This window comes from Mercenaria mercenaria, chromosome 3, assembly GCF_021730395.1.
Source record: "Mercenaria mercenaria strain notata chromosome 3, MADL_Memer_1, whole genome shotgun sequence".
Lineage (NCBI taxonomy): Eukaryota > Metazoa > Mollusca > Bivalvia > Venerida > Veneridae > Mercenaria > Mercenaria mercenaria.
Window position 1 is genome coordinate 6,662,402 of NC_069363.1, and position 12,899 is coordinate 6,675,300.

At 36.0% G+C, this 12,899-nt stretch overlaps 1 protein-coding gene across 1 annotated transcript in view; it reads right to left on the bottom strand.

Moving 5' to 3' along the window:
* LOC128555477 (rho-associated protein kinase 1-like) overlaps positions 1 to 8,007 on the bottom strand; it is a 37,985-nt gene extending 29,978 nt beyond the window's left edge. The window contains exon 1 of the mRNA XM_053537809.1: positions 7,940 to 8,007. The gene's annotated coding sequence lies outside the window, so the exon portion shown is untranslated. The remainder of the gene's footprint in view (positions 1 to 7,939) is intronic.
* Positions 8,008 to 12,899: the final 4,892 nt, after the last annotated feature.

Sequence of the window (12,899 nt, forward strand, 5' to 3'; positions counted from 1 at the left end):
GGATGATGATGAGGAATAAGTATTTCAAGTTTGAATCAAATCCATCAAGTAAATTACAGAGATAAGTTGAAAAAAGAGAAAGTGCACCAAAACTTTAACCAAGGTGGGACGCGGAAAGACGCCGACGCCGACGCCGGGGCGAGAAGGATAGCTCTCCTTATACTTCGTATAGTCGAGCTAAAAATTGCACTTTTTTTTTCACAAAGAGGCGGAAAAATTAACAATTTCATGCAGATTCCACAAATTATCGGGGCTTTAAATTTTGTTAAATTCACAAGTTTTTAGAATGGTGCATTTTTTTTACAATTTTCCCAAATGTTGTGCTATTTTTCCCAAAATGACCAGGCCCAGGCCATTTCACAATTTTGGCTTAAAAAGCCATCTAATAAGATGGGAGTGTGGCAAGATATTCATTTAGTAAGTGAGTGTGTGTGTATTGGGGGGGGGGGTCAAAAATGGGAGAAAAAGAACATACATTTTGGATAGCGGAACTGGGCTGAATTTCAGTCTGAAAAACACTTTCCAGATATCAACTAGATGGCTTTCTCACATTATGACTCCAGCAGATTTTGTACCAAACAGGATGATAAGCAAGTAATTCAAAGTTGTAGGCCTTCTTAAATCACCATGCAGGAGGTCCAAACTAACCCATCAAGGTAACTTCATTTTCATAGCAGTGACAATTTCAGAATGTGACTACACAAAGTTCTAGAATTCAAATAAACCAGTCTAAGCATCCAAAGTGACTCTAGACCAATGTTGTTACTTTAACATGCATCAACCATTCTGAAACCATTTCAGTGATGAAAAATCCCCTGGCATTATTCATAATACATGTTAAACTTGTAATTTTTCTTTTTTCATAAAACTGCAGGGTCCTCCCCAGGCGCTTTCAGCCAGGCGCTGCGCCCGGCTTTAATATCTTAGTGCCCGGCTGTAAACATAACCAGCCGATAATTATAGTGGACGCAACTTGACCCCGATGGTTGACCTTAGGTTGATTATTCATATCGGTTATTTCATTACAGAAATCAAGGGTGCTTAGGGTAGCCGTGTATATTTATACGGAATAAGTTTGTATACAGTGGAGTATCAAAGTATATATACTTACGTTAAAACTTTCCAATACACTAATTTATATTTACACAAACTTATTTTCCTTTTTCTCATGCAGCTTGTGTTTTACGTACACTCCTTTTCAATAATAGGTTGTGCCTCATTATGTATTATAATGCAAAGGTCAACCATCGGGGTCAATTTGCATGCACTATACCTGTTTTGATCATGCCCAGAGGCAAAATCGATAATATTATAGTCGTGGAAGTCATCACAGACAGTGTTAAAAACAATCAGCTTATTTTACCGCCAACTGTCAAATTGTACTTTCGTTTTCGTGCACGACAATTTTTTTTTTGCAAACCACATTTTAATTTGAAATACATTGGGTTCAAATACTTGTATATATCAAACAAATTTTGATACTGAATGTAATCAATTTTGGCATTATTTAAAATGAAACCGGTCGGCAGAAATTGGCGAATCTGTTTATTTGCAACCAAATAAAACGGATGCTGGTAGAAGTACTAGAACATGCCAAACCATTAATATTGTATTTTCAATAGCCAGCAGGTAATAGCTAGGCTATTTCAATAAAAACTACCTGCAAAACTTGCAAAATTGCAACTGCTATTGGCGAAAATCGAGGAAAATCGTATCTGAAACTGCAGGGTATTTCGGACGACACAAATTCGGAGAAGTCAATACATAATGTCCGAGAAGGTAGAATACAAAAGATTGGATTAAATTACTTTTACTTTAAATATTCTTTCATGAAATGAACTGCATATTCAACTAAAATACGAAACATAGAATTATTGGTAGGTTTAAAAGATAGTGTTTGACACTGTAAGGACCAAATAGATCCACATTATTTCCTCTCAAAACTTCTATGTTTCTGTAAAAACTCAGGCTATAAATAATGCAAAAAAAATCACAATGCATATTTCCTTTTAAACTCGGCTTCAAAGAAAACTAGAAAATGCTTTTGTAAAAAAGCGCATGTCTCCCCCAATGCAAAGTCCTATAGGCAAGAAGTCAATAGGGGTCAGGAGCGAAAGTCAAAGAGACATTGATGGTTGGCTGCAATAGGGATCATCTACTTGGCATGTCCAATCATCCCGCTAAATTTCAACACTCTTGGCCTAGTGATTCTCAAGTTACTGTTCAGGCTTCTGTGACCTTGACCTTTGATCAAGTGACCTCAAAATAAATAGGGGTCATCTACTCTGCATGTCCAATCATCCTATTAAGTTTCAACATTGTAGGTCAAGTGGTTCTCAAGTTATTTCCCAAAAATGATTTTACATGAACAGGCCACTGTGACCTTGACCTTTAACAGACTGACCCCAAAATCAATAGGGGTCATCTACTCTGCATGTTCAATCATCCTATAAAGTTTCAACATTCTGGGTCAAGTGGTTCTCAAGTTATTGATCGGAACTGGTTATCAATGTTCAGGCCCCTGTGACCTTGACCTTTAACGGAGTGACCCCAAAATCAATAGGGGTCATCTACTCTTCATGACCAATCATCCTATGAAGTTTCAACATTCTGGGTCAAGTGGTTCTCAAGTTACTGACCAGAAATGGTTTTCAATGTTCGAGCCCCTGTGACCTTGACCTTTAATGGAGTGACCCCAAAATCGATAGGGGTCATCTACTTTGCATGTACAATCATCCTATGAAGTTTCAACATTCTGGGTCAAGTGGTTCTCTAGTTATTGATCGGAAATGGTTTTCCATGTTCAGGCCCCTGTGACCTTGACCTTTGATGGAGTGACCCCAAAATCAATAGGGGTCATCTACTCTTTATGACCAATCATCCTATGAAGTTTCAACATTCTGGGTCAAGTGGTTCTCTAGTTATTGATCGGAAATGGTTTTCAATGTTCGGGCCCCTGTGACCTTGACCTTTGACGGAGTGACCCCAAAAACAATAGGGGTCGTCTACTCCAGCAGCCCTACAACCCTATGAAGTTTGAAGGTTCTAGGTCAAATGGTTCTCCAGATATTGCTCGGAAATGAAGTGTGACGTACGGACGGACGGACGGGGCAAAAACAATATGTCTCCTGGGGGAGACATAATAAAGTAGAAAATATTAAATAATGACTCTTGCATTGATTTCTTCTTAATTTATTTACTTAGCTACCTTTGATAAATATGTTAATTTATGTTACAGTTTCAGAAGCTGTTTCATATCATTCTTATAATTCATCACCTCAATTTAGTACTTAAATGAATAATATGTTTATCAGGACAAACCGCTAAAACGCGTACCCGGCTATAATTCCACAGAGCCCAGCTATAACAAAATCCTGGGGAGAACCCTGAAACTAAATAAATCTATTTTTATATAATGCATTATTCTCATGTCTACAACTACGGCTGCATAACCATCACAGAAACAACAATAAAAGATAGAACTGAGATCATATTCAACTAAACAAACTTTTACTAAACAACAGGGCGTTCGGTTGACCCGAGGTCCCGGGTTTTGACCCGCAAAAATCGAGAAAAACTCGTATTTGACCCGCATAAATTACGCCACGTGCGTCGGCTTGACTCGCGGTAATTTACTTTGATGCGTCTCAAGTCCGATAGTTCTGCCCCCTGTCAATCAAAATCCCAGTGAATTTCAATATTGTTCGCCGACACAAGCGGAAATATGGCAGTAGGCGGAGCGTCGTATGTTAATTAGCTACCGACAGATGTCAGTCACGCCACGCGCCAAATGACACCTGATTATCTCGCGGTTTGTAATACATTGTATTTAGTACAATATGCCTTGTCATTATCAAAAGTGTTTATTGATCAATGTGTAAAAGTTAATTGATAAACAATGCAGCCTTAGATTAACGTGTTTGTACCACTTGTTAATTATTTTGTGTGCTAGATACGATTACATGAGCCGGTCGGCCGTCACGGTCTATAGCAAATTTATTATCATTGCCGAGGCTTTGTTTGGGCCAAAACAAATTAAATAAGCAGACATTATACGTGGTAAGATGAGAAAATGAAATTTAAAACAGTTATTTTTTTCAAGAATTTCAAATGTTACTTTCGTTTTCCGTATTTGTCACTCGTTTTCGAGACCGCCATTTTCGGACATTTTTATCATTTCTTACAAGATTTTTCTAGTATAATCTGAATAAAAAGCCAATAAAACGTCTGCATTTAAGAGAAAATATGCTCACTGTTGCCAAAGCAGCTCTTATTTAGAAGAATTTGCTGAGAATAAAATCATGCAAAGCACCAAACCCCACCCACTTTTCAGGCAATGTGCAAAATAAGACAACTAAAATATGAATTGCTTAAAAAAATCTGTTATGACTAATGTACTTGTTTTGGATAAAGTCTGTGGGAGTTGCATTAATAACAGTATACATGTAGCTTGACCCATGAAAAGCTGATCTTGACTCTTGAAAATCTGATTTTGACTCTTGAAAATTTAGGCTGAAGAGTCAGTGACTCTTGAGTTTCAGAAGCTACCGAAAGCCCTGACAAGCGCTGTCACTATTGGTGACAAATTCCCCCGAAGCATGCCCAAGAATGCTGCAGTTGTATGCTCAAAAAAAATCACACATCATTTCGTGACCTTGACCTAAGAGGCTCGGGTCAAAAGCGTGACACACCTAAATATGGTTAACATTTGTATCAAATTATTTTCAAATCTCTTGATAAATGGCAGAGTTATGGATTGGACAAGAAACACCTTCGACTTCTAAGTGTGACCTTGACCTTGGAGCTAGGGGTCTGGGTCTTGTGCATGACATCTCATCTCATTATAGGGAACATTTATGCCAAGTAATTTCAAAATCCCTTCATCAATGGCAGAGTTATGGACCGGACAAGAAACAGACCATGTTAACCTTTAACCTCAAAATCCCTTGAAGAATATTGGCAGAGTTATGGACCGGACACGAAACAGACCCTGTTAACCTTTGACTTCTGTGACCTTGACCTTGGAGCTAGTGGTCTGGGTCTTGCACATGACACAGCGTCTCATTATGGTTAACATTTATGCCAAGTAATTTCAAAATCCCTTCATGGATGGCAGAGTTATGGACGGACATGAAACACCATGTTAACCTCTGACCTCTAAGTGTGACCTTGACCTTGGAGCTATGGATCTGGGTCTTATGCAAGACACATCGTCTCATTATGGTGAACATTCATGCCAAGTTATTTCAAAATCCCTTCATGGATGGCAGAGTTATGGACAGACACGAAACAGACCATGTTAACCTCTGACCTCTAAGTGTGACCTTGACCTTGGAGCTATGGATCTGGGTCTTACGCATGACACATGGTGAACATTCATGCCAAGTTATTTCAAAATCCCTTAATGGACGGAAGAGTTACATCCCAGACGCATACACGGACAGTGCAATTTTAATATGCCCACCTTCGGGGGCATAAAAAGAAAATAGTTTCATAAATTCATGATATCTATCCTACTATGGTATGGAGCCAGATAATATTAGTGGTCGGCATCATCCTAATTACATCATAAAAGATCTAAGCACCTCTAAAATTTCATAACAATGGCTGAAAATAAAACCTTTACATGACATGCTCAAGACAGTTGGTAAAGACAGCATTTATGGTTATTAACAGACATATTGCCAAATAAATATACATGCTTAGGTTTTACTGAAATTAAAAGTATGCTCAATATATCTTAGTGCTTTGTGTAACTTCTGAAGCACACTGATAAATTGTAATCAAACATAATACTACATGTATATAATACATAATACAAACAGAATAACTGTGCGTATTTCAGTACATCTCAAGCGTAAAATTTGCAAATACACAACTATCTGGAGCTCTATGCAGAGGCCTTTACTAAGCGTAAAACTCACATCAAGTTGATGATATAACATAAAATGATGACACAGATTTATAAGGCAAATTGACACTTAGCATCTTGTTACATTTTTAGTGAGAGAACTATTTTTGAACTAATGCAAGTATCATGACAATCTACCCAAGGGGTGTAAAATATTTTTTCTTACCACTCGCCCTGCAGGACTAATAGCCACTAAAATCTACTTGCCGAGTGAACAGTCACTTGTCGCAATAAAATTACAAGTATCTTAATGATTTCTTTTTAATACTGTCACTTTTATAAAAGAAGTATTATGAACTACAAAGAAACTGAAAACATAACAAACAGTAAACAAAAAATATTTTCTTGTTTATTATGTTTCCTTTTTGTTTAATTAATTGTATTCATTTTGCTTAAATTTCCTTTTCTCTTGCAGTAACGTTTTTCTTTTTCTTTCTCCTGTTTTTTCTGTCAACGCTGCAAGCCTGTCAATTTCCAAATAAACTACGTATGTTTGTTTGTTTAGACATTGAAGACGTGCTTTGACAAAGTACAGGAAAATAAACGGTGATGATGATAACATTAACCAGTGATTTTTTTTGCGCCGATTTGACTCCGAAATTTGGCGTCAAAAATGGTCAAAATTCACAAAAAATGCTTAAAAATTCCCAAAAATGAGATGATTTTTCCCAGTTAGATTGATTTCTTGTGAAAGTTGAACTAAAACGATGCAAAGTCATTGTAATCATAAAAATTCCGACTCTAATTATGGTTTATTCGCAGAATTTTGTTGCCAATTCAAAGCGTGTTGTTTACATAAAACGGGTCACGGCATAGTACGGCATTTAGTATGACTTTCATCACGGTCGCTAAACACTTTTTCATGCCTCAAAATGTGACGGAAAAAATTTTATTAGAAAATTACCTAACTTATCGAAAAATGCTGCATAATTCCAAATATTATAATAAGAAAATAAAACTTAAACACGCCATCGATACTCCGGACATTCGAACATATTTTGGTAAAGTTAAAGAGAAATCAAATTCAAATCAAACATCAGAAAAGCAAAGTGATCTGTCCAAGAAATCTGAGTCCCCACAAAATGACCCTCAGAAATCAACAGAAGCTCATGGTGACCCTAAGCTATCTGAGCCATCAGATCCTGTGACATCAGAAAATAACTTGTCTGTCCTGTCTGTTCAACCTCAGTGCATATTTGAATGAAATAAATTTACCTTAAAATAAAACTTTTCAAAATGATTCTTTATTAAGTTTTGTTAAATTTTACCCAATTTTGAAGTTTAAATTTCCCAATTTAAAAGGCATGGGCTGTTGCCAAAAAAAGTAAAATAATCACTGTTAACTCGGAATAAATATGCTTTACTGTAATAAATGCATCGATAATAATAATCACAGTCTAGCTTGCACCTGTTAATCATTATAACTGTGCGATTGAATTTTAAAACGTCTACCGGCTCAAAGATGGTTACGTCCACTGGCTCAAATATTGTTATCGTTTAGATTTTCTATTCTAATGTTTCTGTAACACCATTTTTAGCTAGGTCCTACCACTCTGTTTCTGCGTAATTTAGATGGATATGTGGAAAGGTGACGTTGTTAGCATAAAGTCTAAGTACAACGTGTTACTACCTGGCACTGAGTCTAGTGACTCACTTGAAACTTTTTAAAGGTTTTAATTCACACAGAAAATGTTATTTTATGAAGAAAAAAAAATAACAAAAATTAAGAAACAGTGTGAATGATAATGCAGTTCACCAATTTTCACCATTTGGACTTATTACAATATTTCTGGCATGTGATTATTTGAAATAAAGTTTGTAAACATTGAATTTCTGGGTCACTCGACCGCTTCAACAAATGGCGGAAATTGTTTTGCTTTCACACAAGCATCAGAAAGTTATGCTTTATTTTGCATTCTTGGCGTTTGACAGGTAGATAAAAAACTGCTAAAATCTTAGGGTTTTGCGGAATTAAATGAGAGATCATTCAAAATAATCGTGATGTCCAGTTGTTAGAGAAATACCTACATATTTCGCATATTTGCTGTTCACAAATCTCGGGTGTGACGTAAAAATCTATGGGAGATAACTCTACTAAAAGTTGGAATTGGCTAATTTTTGTACGAATACCTATAATTTAAATTAACCGGAATCGAGCATCCATCCATAAATGTGCACTACAGTTAATTGCAACACTGTCGCGTCTAATTCATTTACACACTTTAGGCCTAGTCTGTTACACTGATCTGTCTTAGCAAATACATTGTATATGTAGTATTTAACGCATGGAAGAGTCTAACTTTAGGCCTAGCAGATACCATTTACAAATTACTGCCGTAGAATTGACCATGCCATGAAGATAATGAAAATTATTAATGGAAGGCATGATCGAACCTCGAACAGTCTGTTTTTGAAGGCATAATCACACCGAGGCAGCCTCGATGTTTTTTAAACAAATAACATTTTTGATATTTTTCAAAAAGCAATGTGCCAAATGCATGTGGAACAACAAGCAGAAAGATTAATCTAAAGAAAGGCCACTGAAATAGCTTGTATATGTACTAAACTAAACAGCTAACGTTCCATTTGATATTTAACTATTCAAGATAAAAACTTTAGTTTGTTAATTAAGTGTATATTTGCGACTTTTGAAAAATGAGCTGACAGGGGCGTACCTGGATGATTTTGAACTGTACACCAGATACGAGCAGCCTGGCTACGAACCAAGCAGCGATGCTGCGAGTGTTGGGTAAGTGAGGGAGGGGGTCTCCATCTCCTGGCGGACTGGGAGTTTGGGGCCTACCCTTGAAAATCTGGTCTGTCGCTTGTATCCGCTCGTATCTTTGTATGTTCGAAACCCCGCACGAGGTGTCTATTTTTTAATGTGAGTAAGCCATCAAGCTGGCTTTGTGAACAATTTATGGCTTTATCCAGGTACCAGTTTATGCCTAAAGGTATGTCCGTAGAAGGCACCCGAGGTCTTCCTCCCAACACTGTTAAAAGCTGGATAGTTCTTGTGAGACATATCTATGCAAAATTTCTTCTATAGAATTTTAACCAAATCGATGCCCAGTGTGCACATATATGTATGACATGGTTGTAAAAACCTTTATACGTTCAATTAAAATATACGATACCAGTATTTAAAATGATTAACATACTATGATCAACACAAGTCGGTATGTCCGTACTCACTATTTGAGATTTGTTCACTTTCACTGATAAAAAATGATGATCATGATCGAGAACTGCTAACAGCGAAGAAGATAAATGTGATAGATCTATATCTGTAAGACCGGCTTTCATCTGTAAAATCGCTTCTTTGTAATTTTAAGGTAAGCATTATATGATTTAGAATTAAGAAAGATATAAAAAAAGATGTATCTTTCGAAGGTGTTGCTAATGGCCCTTCCTGGACAGTGCTCAATGCGTTCCTTTATCCGTTCGTTTTGTCCTCGCTGTCAGTTTGTGCACATGTGCGTGCGTGCTTCTATTTGCAGCAGGACTATTTGGCGGTATGTGGCTTGCTGTTTTTGCTGTGCTCTATGCTTCCATGAAATAAATCTATATTTACCTTTTATGTTTTGCTATATTCACGACTATTTAAAAAAACAACAGAATTAAGTCTAATATTTCAAAAACGACATTTGATAATTCATATGAAGAAGTTTAAATAATCCCCTTCAGGCTTTATATTTGATAACATTTTCAGCATTTTACTGATCTAGTAGTAATGCTTTCTATTTTCACAGTGCCGAATTTGAATCGTACGAACATGCGTATAAGCATATGCCCAGGTACGTTCTTTTTTGTTTTTGTTTTGGGTTTAACGCCATTTTTCAACAGCATTCCAGTTATGTAACGGCGGGAGGTACGTTCCTGGCTGAATAGTAAACTGAATAAATTTATATGATGCAATAGCTCGATTTTGTTAAAATTTTGAAGAATTATCAGCAACATATTGCTCTTAGCGTACCCTATCTTTTTTAAGAACAAAAAAATGAAATTATTGTCAAGATAGCCGTTTTCTTATACAAACTCCGGACAATTGTATATGGTGATCATGAAATACCTTGCTAGACCTAGTCCTAATACTTTTTTTTTAACTGAATCGATGTGGTAAGCATTTGTTCAAAACTTTCTTTGCCCATTTTAGAATATGATTGAAAACTCAATTGTTGAGGTGTCGCATTGCGAAATGCTAAAACATACGTGTATATCTCCATGAAAATGATATGTAGTTAGACTTAAATGTCTCACTGACTTAGAGACTTTGTTGTATTGTGGCATTGTCAACGGTAGCCTATAGCTAATTTCCAGAATACTGCCGCTCATTTGTTTATTTTTAGCCTAAACACCTATTATCACTGATAGTGTGTACTAGTTAGTTTTTCGCAATTTTTGTCTAAAATGGCTTAAAACTGCACCATTTGTCTTGTAGAATTTCTAAAATTCTCCAGGAAGGACACCGACCGCTATATCTGTTCTCTAGACTATTAGTGTGTAAGATATCAATTTAAATTTGCTGATTTTGGTCTGAAATTACTTTAAAGGTATAATTCCGTTTTGTAGATTTTCTCAGGCAGATACTCGGAACCACAACCCCATTGATATCAGATCAACCGCTACGACTTCAATACTATCGAGATGATTTTTATAAGAATACTCCACCCACACCCTACTTGTAATTATACAGACAAGTAGCGAGTACTTTCAGTCTGATTTGCTGGATTCTCTTCCTGAAATGACTTAAAACGCACAATGATTTTCTCTCGTAGAATTTGAAAAATTCTAGGGAAGACCCTTCAATCCCACACATATACAGTTGTATTGCAAATATCCAGGCTAGTACTATGCATTTTTAAAACTAATTTGTTGATGTTTTTGTCCGAAATGGCTCAAAGTGCAACACTTTGCTAAAGAGATTTTTTTCGGGAGTATCCACGAACCCCAAATGAGCATACATAACAATCTTCTCTGCTTCCTTTTTAAGGCGTTTTATCAACAGTATTTCAGTTATCTAATGGCGGTCAGTCAGTTACCGCACAAATGTTCCTGGATTTGTGTCACTACTATCCTGTTCTCCGCGAGTAACTGACAAAGTTCTCCACAGGAATCGTTGTTGCGGACAAATGATTTCAGACGCAATGTTGCTGTTTTTTTTATCAACATACGTATACGCCTCGCCTCGACTCCGCGATTCGTAGATCAGTGCTATCACAACGGGCTTTCTATGCTTCTAAAGCTAAGCCTGGAAGCATACCCTATATAATTTTATATCTATAGACGAATGTTCAACGTTAATCTAAATTTGTTCTTCAGCCCCAATACCCTCGTCCCTTCCCATCCTTCCAAGAAAAAAATGCCTCGACGTCTTTTTTGTTCAGGTTTATACTGACCAGGATTCCGTCATATAATAGATATATGTCTTAAATACAGTCCCCTGTTATACTGTAATGCGGTCAAACAGTTACACTACGTCAAAACAAGAAATATCTTTAAAAATGATGGTCGGCGAATTGTAATAAGGAAAGAAGTTTATGAATTTTTCATCTAACATTCATCTTTCATCTAACATTTTTCAAATTGCAAAACTAAACACCGCACTTTAACAATTTTAATTGTTCTGTTTTAATTTTTCGCAAAGGTTTCGTAGGGTTGCAGTTTTGTTTCGTGTATCCTTAGACGAATAATTACAGCAGTAGTTTGATGAAGATTCATGAAGCGGTTCATGAGAAGAGGTCATTAAACGTGTTTATATTTTTAGCTAAATTGGCCCCTATCCCCATTTGTAACAAAATAGCAGGAGACCTTACGATATTGTTACATATCGAGTTTGATAAAAATCCATTACATTTTAGTGGTTAATGCGAAGAAAGGCATATCTACTTTTAGCTATAGTGGTCCCTAATAGGGCCCAAGTTCTTATATAAATAAATTTGGAAGAGGACCTTATAATGATGCTCCAGACCAAGTATGACAAAGATCCACCAAGCTGTGCATGAGACGCTGTATAAAGGCATTTCTAGTTTTAGCTCTAGCAGCCCCTAAAAGGGGTTAAATGTCCCAGCTGAACAGAGTTGGCTGCGGGCCTAATAAAGATGCTACAAATCAAGTTTGATTAGAATACATGAGAAAAATCAATTAAAGGATTTTTTTATTTATTATTTTTGTTTATTTCTAAAATAGGCCAACTGATCCCGCTTTAACAAATGCATATTCGCTATTCATGAATCTTTGGACAATGACGTCACACCTAAAACAAGTGAAGGTCAAGCAAAACATACAATTGTAATTATTTCAATATTTCTGTTTTATAAGCAAAGTTTGACCGTAGTCATATCACATAGATAAACTGTATGCAGCGTACCTTCATTTCAGTGTAATGAGATTCAGTCATTATATAGCATATTCATAACAAAACAGACATCAGCTGAGTTCAATATTTGCATACCATACTAAAGAAAAATATTCATATACATTTGTATAATAAATCAGTTAGATAATTTATAACAAATATATCAAAGCAAACAAGTACTCATTTTAATATGCAATCTGAATAAGTCACAAAAGCAAGAAACCTTTTCATATACAGACGGCAATTGTAACAAGGAAAATCTTTTAAAAAGCACTTCTCTACATAAAAGACTCTTATCACACCCTTATTCATGTGATACGCAGACCGTATTCAGCTCTTTCTTTAATTTGATTTATGTTGGTATTTGAACAGGTTTTTATCATATTTATTAAACTTACTTATCATTTTTGAGATATATCAATATTCTTGCTAAATATACTGAGCCAAAGTAAGCTTTAAAACTGTGAACAGCGTAGTTTAGGATAAACGCTTTGTCTACATTTCACTCAGTGTAGGACAATCAACAGAGTGAAAGAAATTGACACTCTTGTCCAATCAGGCAGAGTGTTGCATAAATCTTCCATTTTGATAAATTATCTATAATGCGTTATCAAGTAGTTTGATTTGCAA